Source organism: Delphinapterus leucas, chromosome 2 (assembly GCF_059928025.1).
Source record: "Delphinapterus leucas isolate spDelLeu-1000000601 "Yukka" chromosome 2, BTC_Dleu_Yukka2, whole genome shotgun sequence".
NCBI lineage: Eukaryota > Metazoa > Chordata > Mammalia > Artiodactyla > Monodontidae > Delphinapterus > Delphinapterus leucas.
In genome coordinates, this window is record NC_143130.1 from 25,607,382 (window position 1) to 25,619,944 (window position 12,563).

The following is a 12,563-nucleotide window of genomic DNA, read 5'->3' on the forward strand; positions in this document are numbered from 1 at the left end:
GGAGCCTACCTGGACTCTTTGGTGGGGCCAATTACAGACTCAGGGAGGGCTCATGCCAAGGAGTACTTCCCAGAACCTCCACCACCAGTGTCCTCGTCCCCACGGTGAGCCACAGCCACCCCCCGCCTCTGCAAGAGACCCTCCAATACTAGCAGATAGGTCTGACTCAGTCTCCCCTGGGGTCACTGCTCCTTCCCCTGGGTCCCGATGCACACATGACTTTGTGTGTGCCCTCCAAGAGTGGAGTCTCTGTTTCCCCCAGTCCTGTCAAAGTCCTGCAATCAAATCCCACTAGGCTTCAAAGTCTGATTCTCTAGAAATTCCTCCTCCCGTTGCCGGAACCCCAGGTTGGGAAGCCTGATGTGGGGCTCAGAACCTTCACTCCAGTAGTTGGACTTCTGTGGTATAAGTGTTCTCCAGTCTGTGAGTCACCCACCCAGCAGTTATGGGATTTGATTTTACTGTGACTGCACCCCTCCTACTGTCTCATTGTGGCTTCTCCTTTGTCTTTGGATGTGGGGTACCCTTTCTGGTGAGCTCCAGTGTCCTCCTGTCGACGACTGTCCAGCAGCTAGCCGTGACTCTGGCGTTCTCACAAGAGGGAGTGAGTGCACGTCCTTCTGCTCCACCATCTTCGTCCCTTATCTAGCCAGGACATTTAACATGGCTCCAACAGCATTCCACAAGGCCAGAGATAACAGCTGTCCATGTTATTGATGTTCCCTCCTTCCCCCCCTTCTCCCTTCCTTCTTCCCTCCCTCCCTTCCTTCCACCTAGCCATCCATCCATCCATCCATCCATCCATCCATCCATCCATCCATCACGTCTGTGTGTCTATGTATCTATCTGTCGTCCATCAATCTATGTCTATCATTTATCTGTCTATGCCTTATTTAGTAGAAATGTATTACATGTCCAATACATGGTTCTGAGCTGGGTGTTGGGAGGGGAAAGCAAAGATCTTAGCTCCCCTCCAGGACCTAAGTGATATCATCTCTTTTCTGGGGTTCTCTTTTAGGATGGGGGAAACTTTCCCTAAATCTCCCTAACAGACATCCCTCATCTTTCCACAGCTCCCCCAGCCCTGCCCCACCGCCCACTCAGCAGACATTGGGCAGATGTGGACTAATGTTCATTCCTGAACCAGTTGCTGGCAATGAAGTGATGGAGATTTGCTTAGACTAATCACTGGGGTGAAATGGGTGTTGGGGGTCCACAAAGGGACCGCCAGGGAATACAGTAAAGACCACCTACTGTGGCCTAGGACATGTGCGACGTGGCATCAGGAAATACAGTGGAAAGGAAGGAGGGCAGGGAGATTTATTCTGGAGGTGGAGGGGACCTTCTGAGGGATTTTAGGGAATAACAGGAGCTGGGAGACAGACAAACAGATGCAGAGGCTGGAGGCACGAGATGCGAGGCCCGTTAAAGTTCCTTTGAGGAGTGGGGGAGAGGTAAGGAGAGGTGGCAGTGAGGGACAACAGTGAGGAAGGTTGTGCCCTCCAGCTCAGACGTAAAAGCAACTGGACTGACAGAATGACTGCATAAAGTCTGGATGGTGGTCTCGTGATTTTAAGCCTGAGTTCCTGGGAAAATGGCAGTCTCTCTCTCTCTCTCTCTCACACACACACACACACACACACACACACACACACACACACACACACAGAGTAAAGGGATCAAGAGATGGAGCTGGCTGACCACCCCCTTCACTCAGCTTAGGACCCTGGTTCCACCTGTAGCATTCCCTCAAGACCAGGCTGAAACGTCAGCAAGACCCTGTGCAGGTTTGGGGATAGGGTGTGCAAAATGCAACCTCTTTCTAGACTTTGCCCCAGCTCTGCTGGCCAAGAAGATGCATCCTCATCTAAGGCTTGGACCAGCCTCCCTGGGCACCTGCTGTGCACGTAATACAGGAGGGAGGAGAAGGACCTTTCTGCCATGAGGGCCGAGGCGTGTCTGTGTCCCTCTTGGAGCCAGATGTCATGTCCTTGCTCTCTTGTCCTCCTTTGGGACAACCTAACCTGACTCAGTTCTGGCCCTGCAGGACACTGGACTTGTAGGAGGACCGGCCGCTGGGCAGAGCAGAGGCCACATTTTCTCTGACACGGCCTCAGGCCAACATTTAAGGAGCGGGGAGACAGGAGGGGCAGCAGAAAGAGTTCCCATCTGAGCTGAGGGAAGGAAAACACTATTTTCCAAAATAACATATTCTCAGGAAATCAAGCATTCAAAAGGAGACGGAAGCTTAAAGTCCAACACACTTCACCTGGAACAGGTCAGGTACGCGGCCTAAGTGAGCCCGGAGACCCGTCAGGGCCTGTCAGCATTTTACTCCCCCAGATAGAAGAGGGCCTTTTGATTTAGACCAGAGAGAAGAAATCCGGGCAACTGGGACTTCCCTGGTGGTCCAGTGGCTAAGAATCTGCCTTGCAATGCAGGGGATGCGGGTTCGATCCCTGGTCAGAGAACTAAGATCCCACATGCTGCGGGGGCAGCTAAGCCCATGTGCCACAACTACTGAGCCCTCGAGCCACAACTAAGAGCCCATGTGCTGCAAGCTACAGAGCCCACGTGCTCTAGAGCCTGCACATCACAACTAGAGAGAAGCCTGTGCACTGCAATGAAGTAAGACCTGACACAGCCAAAAATAAAAATCAATAAATATTAAAAAAAAAAAAAAAAGAAAGAAATCCAGGCAACTGAATTCACATCTCCCAGGTCTGTTCCTGCTTCTCAAACAGCACATCAGTCAAGGAAAATCTCAGGGTTGGGTGCACCCGCCTGAACTTAGGGAAGGTGCCAGCCATGGCTCACCGTCTGAATGTAGACTGGCAGGCCAGCATGTCCTTGTCCCACAGGCTCAGAGCTAAGCTACGTGCTGAATTATGTTTGCATCTCAAGGACACTTACCCCAAAGCTTAGTTAAAGACCCCATCTCCAAATGCAGTCACGTTGGGAGTTATAGATTCAACATGAACTGGGGGTAAGGGGGATATAGTTCTGTCCCTAACATCAATATTTGGTTTACTTCCTCTGTACTGTAAGATTCTAAAGATCTGAGACCATTTTTTTTCAAGTTAATTTTTATTGGAGTATAGCTGTTTTGGGGACCATGTTATATTCACCTTCCCCAGTATCTGGCACAGAGATAATCCACACATACTGGTTGAATGAATGGATGAAGGCAGGGCTACAGGGCTGCCATGTACAGCTGCCCAGGCTGTGTACTTCACAACTCCACCCAGACTACGGTGTGAATAGAGCCTCCTGGAGTTATGTAGGACTATGTCCAGTTGGATGACCATGCCCCTTCTTCTAATGAAGAGAATTTGGGATGTGCTTTTTTCTTAATTTCCCCAAAGTCGCTATGCTATGCTCCCATAGCTGTGTAAACTCTATGTACCTCAAGTGTAAGTATTATTATATCAGTTAGGCTGTGAATAACAGAAAGCTGACCTCTTGTCTTACACAAAGGAGGATTCATTATTTTTACATAATAAGTCTGGGGGTAGCTAGGTACTGCTGTGGTTTAGAGCAGAGGTTGACCAACTTCTTCTGTAAAGAGCCGGATAGTAAACATTCTCAGGTTTTTGGAACGTATGCTGCAACTACTCTGCTTTGTCATTACAGGGCAGAGTCAACCACAGGTGAATCGCATGGGTGTGTTCCAGTAAGACTGTATTTACAGAAACAGGTGGTGGGCCAGAACGGGCTCATGCGCCACAGTCTGCCAACCCCTGGCTCCACGGAAGACTGAACAGAGAGGATGCCAGGGAGGAACGGTCGGGAAATGGTTAAGATGGTCCTGTGCTGCAGAAGGTTCCTAAGCTCGCAGACCACACCAGCTTGTCTCCACAGTTGCCACAAGTTCAGCTGCCCTTTGGGGTTTCTGACCTTTGAACCAACAGTGATCAGGGTGTCCTGGCAGAGCGACCCAGCCTCACGACCCGTCCACAGTGCCTGGAGGGTGAAAGAGGCCACAGCACCCTATCCTCAAGCCAGAGAGTCGGCGAAAACCAGAGATAAATCAGGGCAACTTCCACTTCAGCAATCAGCCCCGCCATGCTGGTGGTCGGCGACAGACTGCCACCCAGAGGGACACAGAGTAGACCCTCCGGGCCCTCTGTGACTCCCCCGAAGCCTGGTCCTCTCTCCCCTGCAGAGGGAGATGTCCTCCTTCCCCCCCACACACCATACCTCCCACGGCGGCGCATGGGCCTGGGCCCGACCCTTAGTGGAGGCTCTAACCACCCACCCGCCCAGCCACGCGGGACTGGCCACTTCTAGACGGCGTCTGTCCCCTCTTTGCACAACTCAGGCTTTGCTCTGAGATGACGGTGAAGCTCTTACTCACTGGCCTTCATTCTCTCCTTGGGATCGAAGCAAATGAGTCTGCTTTTCCTCCCGCCTGGCAGTCAGTCCTGCAAAGAATAACGATGGAGGTTATTCTTCTCATCTCGGGCTGTCGCAACGCAACACAACAGCACAGGCCAGGGGCTGAAACAACACACATTCGTTTCTCACTGTCCTGGGCGCTGCCAGGCCCAGGTGAGAGCCTGCTTCCCAGCTTGCAAACAACGGTCTTCTCCACGTGTCCTCACAGGGTGGAGGGAGGGAACTCTGGTCTCTCCCTTCTTGTAAGAAAACGAATCCCATAACCCTCATGACTTCATCTACCCCTAATCACCTTCCAAGGCCCCGCCTCCACGTACCATCACAGTGTGGGTTAGGGCATCAACACAGGAATCTGGGGGGACATAAGCTACCAGTCTGTGACATTATTATTAAGCTCCCATTTCTTGAGCCTCTACTGTATATCACAGGAGCTGTATTGGGGACATACTCCTTTCTTCTCTGTTTTTCAGATGAGAGAAGGTTCTGAGAGGTTAAACCATTTATTCAAGATTGTCTGCATGTCTCAGAGAACAGATGAGCCAGTCCACTCTGTGTAAACAAACGAGGATGGCCTAATCTTGTTCCTTCTCTGGAAATGTATTTTTTTGCCTTCATAAGAGCTCCAGGCCGCACTGTGACTGTCGTGGGCCCGAGTCACGCATGTCGTGTGTTCATGGTCTCCTGCCCCATTAAAAAACACACACACACACACACAAATTATATTTCATGATTGTGTTTGTAGGATTATTACATATTGCAGGCTGGATTATTATATATTCATCATTATTATATTCATTTTCTTCCTTCTTTATTTTGGAAGAACTTCAAGTTGAAATGTTTTCACGGACTCTTAGAAGCACCACGGACCAAGCACTGCAGCACCCCTGCCTGGAAAAGTCAGCCTGCTAACGAGCAGGCCAGGGATTTAGCCACTGGGCTGCCGAGGGGCTGCTCTGGGGGAAGTGGCACCTGGGCTCTGTAACTACTGAAGCCTGAGCCAGGAGAGATCCCCGACTTAAGCTTTTTAACCTCAGCAGGAACCTCCCTTAAGCTTGGGGTCCTCCGTGTGTCTGCAGCTCTCATGGATGAGCTAAGGGTTCACCCCAAAATTCTGGCCAGCCACTTGAGGAGTCGCCATACACACAGACCCCTTAGCCTCACTGGCTGATGACCTGTGGGGTGAAAGGTGCCATGGGGGAAAGCCTGGCATTCTGGTGTTTGGCCACAAGGGGGCACCGATGGTCCGGCCTGCTGCCTGGCACCCAGGCCTGGCCCTACCCGCCTGGATCTCAGCCCTGTCAGCCTGGCTGCCCCCTTTCTGGCCCAGGTTTGCTGAGTTGTGTGGCAGAAGTGTCACCTCCCTGGCCTCAGGCTCCTTACTGAGACACTCAAGGTGGACTGTAAAGATCTCTGAGGTCACTTCTGCTCTCAAAATTTAATTCTGCAGGAAATACAGCTGGGCCAAAGCGCAGCTGTGGGCCCCAAGGCCGGTTTCGCTTCTGCTCTGCAGTTACCCTGGCTGGGCGACCTGGGCTAAGTCACTTTCCCTCTCTGGTTCGCACTCGCTTGCTGTAAGAAAGAGGCCTTTCAGTGGGCCACCAGCCTGTCTGGAGTGTCCCCGGTGACCTTGACTTCTCTTGCTGAGCAAGGGCTGGGGGCTGGGCCATTGCAGAGCAAGGGGGCTGGACGCAGGCTGCTGGGGGCAACCCCACACCTGGAAATCAGAACCTTCTGTCTTCCGCCTCCAAGGCCCAGAGGAACTCCTGGTTCTGGGGCTGCAAAACCAACCCCAGATCCTCCAACAAGAGCTTTCACTGGCTCTGCCTGGGTCCCACTGGGATGAGGGATATTAAATGGTTGCTTTTTGTGGTAAGTGTCTCCACGGGGCTGTGAATTCCCTGGGATTTGAATACCCGGTGTCTCCAGTGCCCGGCCCAGTGGCTGGCAGCAGGCCCCACAATGAGCAGACGTGCTGCACAAGAGTCAGCTGGGTGCCGGTTAAAAATACAGAGTTCCAGGCCTGTTCCTGTGATGGATTTTGTAGGTCTGAGTGGGCCCCCCAAAATCAGCATTCTTTCAACGGGCTGCTGGGTAAAAGCACCCCACAGAAATGTTGAAAGAACGAATAACTTTCATTAGTGGGTGGGGTTTTTTCCCCCCTATCCTTTTTTTTTGTTTGTTTTTTTTGTTTTAAATCGTATCTCAGCACCTTGGAATTTGGGGAAGAGGGATGTAAAAATAGCCATTTTTCAGAGTCAGGCTTTCCCATCTCATGTTTAGTCTGGGACCGCGTCCTCAGCCTCTCCGGGGCTGCGGTCACTGTGGAATGCTGGTGGCAGTGCACGCCGGGCGCCCCTGAAACCCCTGGCGCTCAGCCCCCCGCGCCTGCCCAGGGCAGCTGGGCCACCACCAGCCGCCTCCTGGGGCTGGCCGAGGGCACGCCTGAAGCGTCTCTCGTCCTGGTGGGCCTCGATTGCCCCCGCACAGGAGAAACAGTTGAGCGGATAAATGATGTCTGCACCAGAGAACAATCTAACTCACAGACGCAAAGTACCCGCACCTGAGGGTACTACCTCCCCACCTCCTAAACCCCAACCCCGGCCAGGTGGGACGACGCCACCGCCCCTCCTCCTGCCCTTGGGGAGGCAGCCCCCGCCCCCTGCAGGGGTGCCGGGCCTCCGCAGGGCCCCTCCGGGCTGCCTCCCCCTGTCAGGGCCCCGACACCCACACAGCCTGCACACTCTCCCCGCTCCGTAAGCCAGGCTCCAAAACCAGTCATAACAAGCTCACCAAAGAGGAAAGGGGGGGGAGTTAAAAAAAAAAAAAGGTATCTTGGCCTCAAAACCCAGAACCCGATTCACTTCCAAACCACATAAAACAGCCAAGTGACAAGGCTCCCGCATCTGGGCTGAGGGCTTTGCCTCGGGGGGGGTCACCCCCCCCCGCCCCGCCTCGGAAATGGGCGTCTGGAAGAAGCGGGTTGTGGTCAGACCTGCTCTCTCATCGCGCCCCCTCCTCGGCCCCCCAGCGACCCCCATCCTCTTGGGGAGCAGAGAGGAGAGTCTGGCTGGTGGGTTTCCTGTTAACTCTTCCAAGCGTTCCTGCCCCAGGCCTGTGCAGTTCAGCCCCTTCGTCCCTCCCTGGGAGGGGGCACAGCCCCAAGCCCCCGGCCCCTCACCTCCCTTCTCTACTCACCTCTTCCCGGAGGCAGCAGCCAGCCCTGCGTGGGGCCTCGGGGCCTCTGAGTCCGGGCGTGGGGCGCGCAAGGGAAGCGCGAGCGGTCACTCGGAAGACGGCTCCGGGGGGTCAGCCTGCTGCTGCTGTTGCTGCTGTGCTCCGTGAGGTTCCAGGGGCCAGGTCCTTCCGCCCCGCAGGCCCCTCTTCTCAGCACCGCGCGGCTAACGGCGGGAGCCCGGCCACGGGGCGGGCGTCACCGACAACGCCAGGCGCTCATGCACGCGCCCACGCACCGCGCATGCGTCGTCTCAGCGTTCAGTGAGTCCTGAGCACCTACTCTGCTCTCTGTAGACCCGCAGGCGGGCGGTTCCAGACGTTGGGCTGAAGAGACCCAGGCTCTGAGTTACAGCTCGGCCAGGCTGCAGAACCACAGGGAGCCGGGGCCTGAGCCTGGGCTGGCGGGCCAGCGGCTGCAGCTGGGACCCATTACCTGGTATGGAGAGCTCGGCCGCCTCGGGTCAGGTGTCTTTCCTGCTTGGAAGAGGAGATGAGGGTGCCTCCCTCGACCCGTGGAGCAGTGCAGGCCTGTGTGGTTGATGTGGCCGGCTGGGGTCCTGCCTCCACCACCGCCTCCTCTGATCCTGCACTTACCCCCCAACCCCAAGCCCTGTCTGGGAGATGCCCTCCAGGACACGACAGCCCACATTTTTTTTTTTGTCTGCGTTGGGTCTTCGTTGCTGCGCTCGAGATTTCTCTAGTTGCGGCGAGCAGAGGCTACTCTTCGTTGCGGTGCACGGGCTTCTCATTGTGGTGGCTTCCCTTGTTGCAGGGCACGGGCTCTAGGCGCATGGGCTTCAGTAGTTGTGGCTCGCGGGCTCTAGAGCGCAGACTCAGTAGTTGTGGCACACGGGCTTAGTTGCTCCGCGGCATGTGGGATCTTCCCGGACCACGGATTGAACCCGTGTCCCCTGCATTGGCAGGCGGATTCTTAACCTCTGCGCCACCAGGGAAGCCAGACAGCTTTGTGCCTCTGAACTAGACGCTCTGTGAAGCTCAGGCTGGCGTGTCCCTCCTCCCGGCCAGGCTGGGTGATGAGAGGTGGGGACAGCCTCCCAACTGCGCTTTGCCCCTTTTTCAGCAGTGCGATGCTGCACGGTATTTAACCTTCTGAGGTTCAGTTTCCTCACTAGGAACATGGGGAGCCTCGTAGTTCCTACATCCAAGAATCCCAAAAGACTCCTTATTATTCAGTCTTCCCAGGATGGTTTCAAAACAAAATGCTGGAGAAACAGTCCTCATAAAGGCTCATTTTATGGAAGTCTTCTAATGTGTCAGGTGCAGTCCAAGTGTTCACACGAATTATCCCATGACATCCTCAGACTACGTCTGTGGGGTAGATATCACCATGATCCCTAGTTTGCTAAAGAAGAGCGGATGCCCAGAGGACTTAAGGAACGTGCACAATGTCACACACCTACTGGTGGTGGAGGTGAGACTCCAGCCTGGGCGTTGTAGCCCAGAACCCCCGCTCTTTGTTTTCCGACTTTATTATGGTATAGTGGACATGACATAGTGGAAGTTTGAAATGTACAACCTGGGAACCCACACTTGTAATCACCACCCTGTCCCACCTTCCAGTGTGGAAGCGTCAGCCAGAGCCTCCCCTGCTTTTAGAGCTCCTAGCATCTCCTTTCAGAGCTGGAGGAGCCCTACCCTCCAGGTTTTGGATGAAGAGGTGATGTGTGCAAAGTGACTAACCAGCGGTGGGGCAGGGAGCTTGCTCTGAAGCACACAACGCTTGCCGCTTTCAGAAAATTTCCTCTGGCTTGAGTCTGTCCAGAGATCTCAAGGCTCCTTTAGGACTTGGAGTCACTGCGTTCCACTGGGCCTTCTACTCACTATGTGTGTCCGAGAGGTGCCCTGCTGCCCCAGCCCGAGGGATGAGTTGGCAGAATCTTCTGGCTCTGGTCTTGCTAAGCTCCGCCCACACCTGCTAAGAACACTTGGTCCTCAGGGCAAGGCCCACTCTCCTCGGAGTGCTATTCAAGGCCCTGCCCACCTGCCACCTGCTCCATCCCATGTGGAGAAATCAGCTCTAGGGTCTCCCTGGACACCCCTCCCCAGTGGCACCTGTACCCTTCCTCACACTCATGGCTCACACATCCGTCTGACCCGTAAACTCCTTCACGTCTCTGTCTCCACTTAAGCATCCCATGATCTCACGGAAAATTGTGGATGCTGGATGGCGACAGCCATCCCTAAGATAAGAGGGTCAAAACTCAGGATGGAGAGGGGTTTTCCATCCACCCCCAAGAAAATCAACACAAGAAGCGGAACCAGAAACCAGATCCGAGGTGTCCTGTGTGGAGTTGTTTATGGAGGGACATAGCCTCCCCGCCCAACTCTACCCCAGGCACTGAGAAGGAGCCCATTGGGGGTGGGGTCATCACACACAAGCTGCGGACTGGCAGAGCACCCCCTCAAACGTATATGACTGTGCTTCCAACAGGTGAGCATCTCCTACCACGAAAACCTACTCCCCGGATTCCTCCTTCCCCAGACTCCTGTACCCAGAGTGAGAGAATGCATAAAAATGAAACAACAAAACGAAACGTGTTGCCCCAACCCCCAAACACCCTTTGTTAGAGTGGTCCAGAAGATTAAATGGCTGGTGGAGACCACAGGATTTTAAACTCAGGCTCCTGTGGACAGATGGGCACCTGGCCTTGAGGGGAGAGCCCAGAGGAGAGGCCGGGAGGGCAAGCAGATGGAAATCTGGCAAGAGCAGGAGGCTGCTGTGAGCGGCGGTTAGGTGAGGAAAACTGAGCTGGTGTGAGCAGAAACCATGGGAAGGAGAAGGATTTTCCAAGAAATTACAGCGGTATCGCCTTCCAAGTGGCTGGGGACCTCTGCAGACATGATCTCATTGCCCCTCCCCCAGGGCCTCTGGGGGAACCCGGGGTCAGGGGTCTCTGCCCCGGCCTGAGTTCAAAGAAGACTCCACCTGCCGACTCTCCCAAAGAGGCCTGAACCTGGCGTTCCCTCACTGACAGCGGAGGGACCAGAAAACTCCCCTCACAGCTGATTCGACAGAAGTTTCCTCAAGCTTCAAGGGCCCTTAAAAGCACTTGAAATCTCTCAGGACAAAAATGACTGTAACAAAAACAGTTATTCAAGGAGAACTGTTTCATTCTGTACCAAGGGAGTTGATTGTCTATTTGCTTTGGTAAGAGTGGCCAGCCACTCTGCTCAGGGTTCTCTAGAGGAACAGAATCAATCGGATATATAGACATACAGAGGAGATTTGTGATAGAAATTGGCTCATGTGATTATGGAGGCTGAGAAGCCCCACCGTCTGCCATCTACCAGCTGGAGACCCAAGCGAGCTGGGGGTGGGGGGTGATTCAGTCCAAGTTCGAAGGCCCAAGAACCAGGAATAATGGTCGATGTCCAAGGGATGGATGTCTCAGCTCAGAGCGAGCAAACTCCCCCCTTCCTCCATCTTTTTGTTCTATTTGGGCCCTTGATGGACTGGATGGTGCCCACCTGTGTGGGCGAAGGTGGTCTTTCCTCAATCCACCAATTCAAATGCTAATCTCTTCCAGAAATACCCTCATAGCCACACCTGGAAATCATGTTTACTGGGCATCGCTTAGCTCAGCCAATGTGACACATGAAATGAGCAATCACACCAGTGGTGTGGATGGAGATGCTTGTGTGCCTGGGTAGAGAGCATTTGGGGCATCAGCTAAATGATGTTTCTGAGCCTCTTCTATGCCATTAGCACTTTGCTAGACACTGGAGGATACATGAGCCAGAGCGAGACCTTATCAGCAGGTGGCCGTGTGGCAGTGGGAGCAGAGTCAGCTCAGAAGAAGAGAAGTTTGGTGGCCCTGGGCACTCTGGGAAGGCTTTGTGATGTGCCATCATTATGAGCCAGCCCTTGTCTGTCAGGTACCAGCTGTGTGCCAGCTCTGTGCTAAGTGATCTCTAGACACCATCCCATAATATAATCTCCATAACAACCCTGGGGGCTGTATAGCTGCAATTCCCGTTCACAGCCCTTAGAGCAGTGCCAGGAGCTGTCCATTGATGTTCTTTAGTGAATGGTTGACAATAATGCCAATAATGCCATTGCAAAGTAAGGAGACTGAAGCCACCGAAGAAAAGTAATTTGTCGCTAGTTGCCAAGAATGAGAACAAGGGAATGGGCTTCCCTGGTGGCGCAGTGTTTAAGAATCCGCCTGCCAATGCAGGTGACATGGGTTCGAGCCCTGGTCCGGGAAGATCCCACATGCTGCAGAGCAACTAAGCCCGTGAGCCACAGCTACTGAGCCTGCACTCTAGAGCCTGCAAGCCACAACTACTGAGCCTGCATGCCACAACTACTGAAGCCTGTGTGCCTAGAGCCCATGCTCCGCAACAAGGGAAGCCACCACAATGAGAAGCTTGCGCACCGCAACGAAGAGTAGCCCCTGCTCGCCGCAACTAGAGAAAGCCCGCAAGCAGCAAGGAAGACCCAACGCAGCCAAAAATAAATAAAAATAAAGAAATTAAAAAAAAAAAAAGAACAAGGGAAGAAGACCCAGACCCCCAGGGTCCCGGCAGTTAGAGCCCAAGCCTCAGAGCCGGACAGCCCCGCCTGGACCAGGCTCTGCCTGTGAGTGGCTGACCTTGGGGAGAACATGGACTCTGAAGGCATTGACTGGAATATGGAAATAACAATATTTCTTTCAGAGGGCGGTTGGGAGGATTAAATAATATAACGAATAAACTTGCTCAGCACAGGACTGGCCTAGAGTAATTGTTCAATAAATTACTGTCATTTCATGAGCTTCACTCGAGCCCTGGGTGTATGACAGCCTCTTAGAGTCAGGCTTCACCTCCTGAGATTGTGTTTTTTCAGCCCTCCTTTGATGCGACGTCTTCCTGAAACTTCGGGCTAATCATGCGAGTCTTCCACGTCAACACAGAATGGCTCATACAGG

At 53.7% G+C, this 12,563-nt stretch overlaps 1 protein-coding gene across 1 annotated transcript in view; it reads right to left on the reverse strand.

Moving 5' to 3' along the window:
- Positions 1-9,396, reverse strand: part of LOC111177927 (transcription activation suppressor family member 2) — a 104,792-nt gene extending 95,396 nt beyond the window's left edge. Inside the window, exons 1-2 of the mRNA XM_089906567.1 lie at positions 7,594-9,396; positions 4,358-4,424 (exon numbers count right to left, since the gene is read on the reverse strand). The gene's annotated coding sequence lies outside the window, so the exon portion shown is untranslated. The remainder of the gene's footprint in view (positions 1-4,357; positions 4,425-7,593) is intronic.
- Between the last annotated feature and the right edge of the window lie 3,167 nt (positions 9,397-12,563).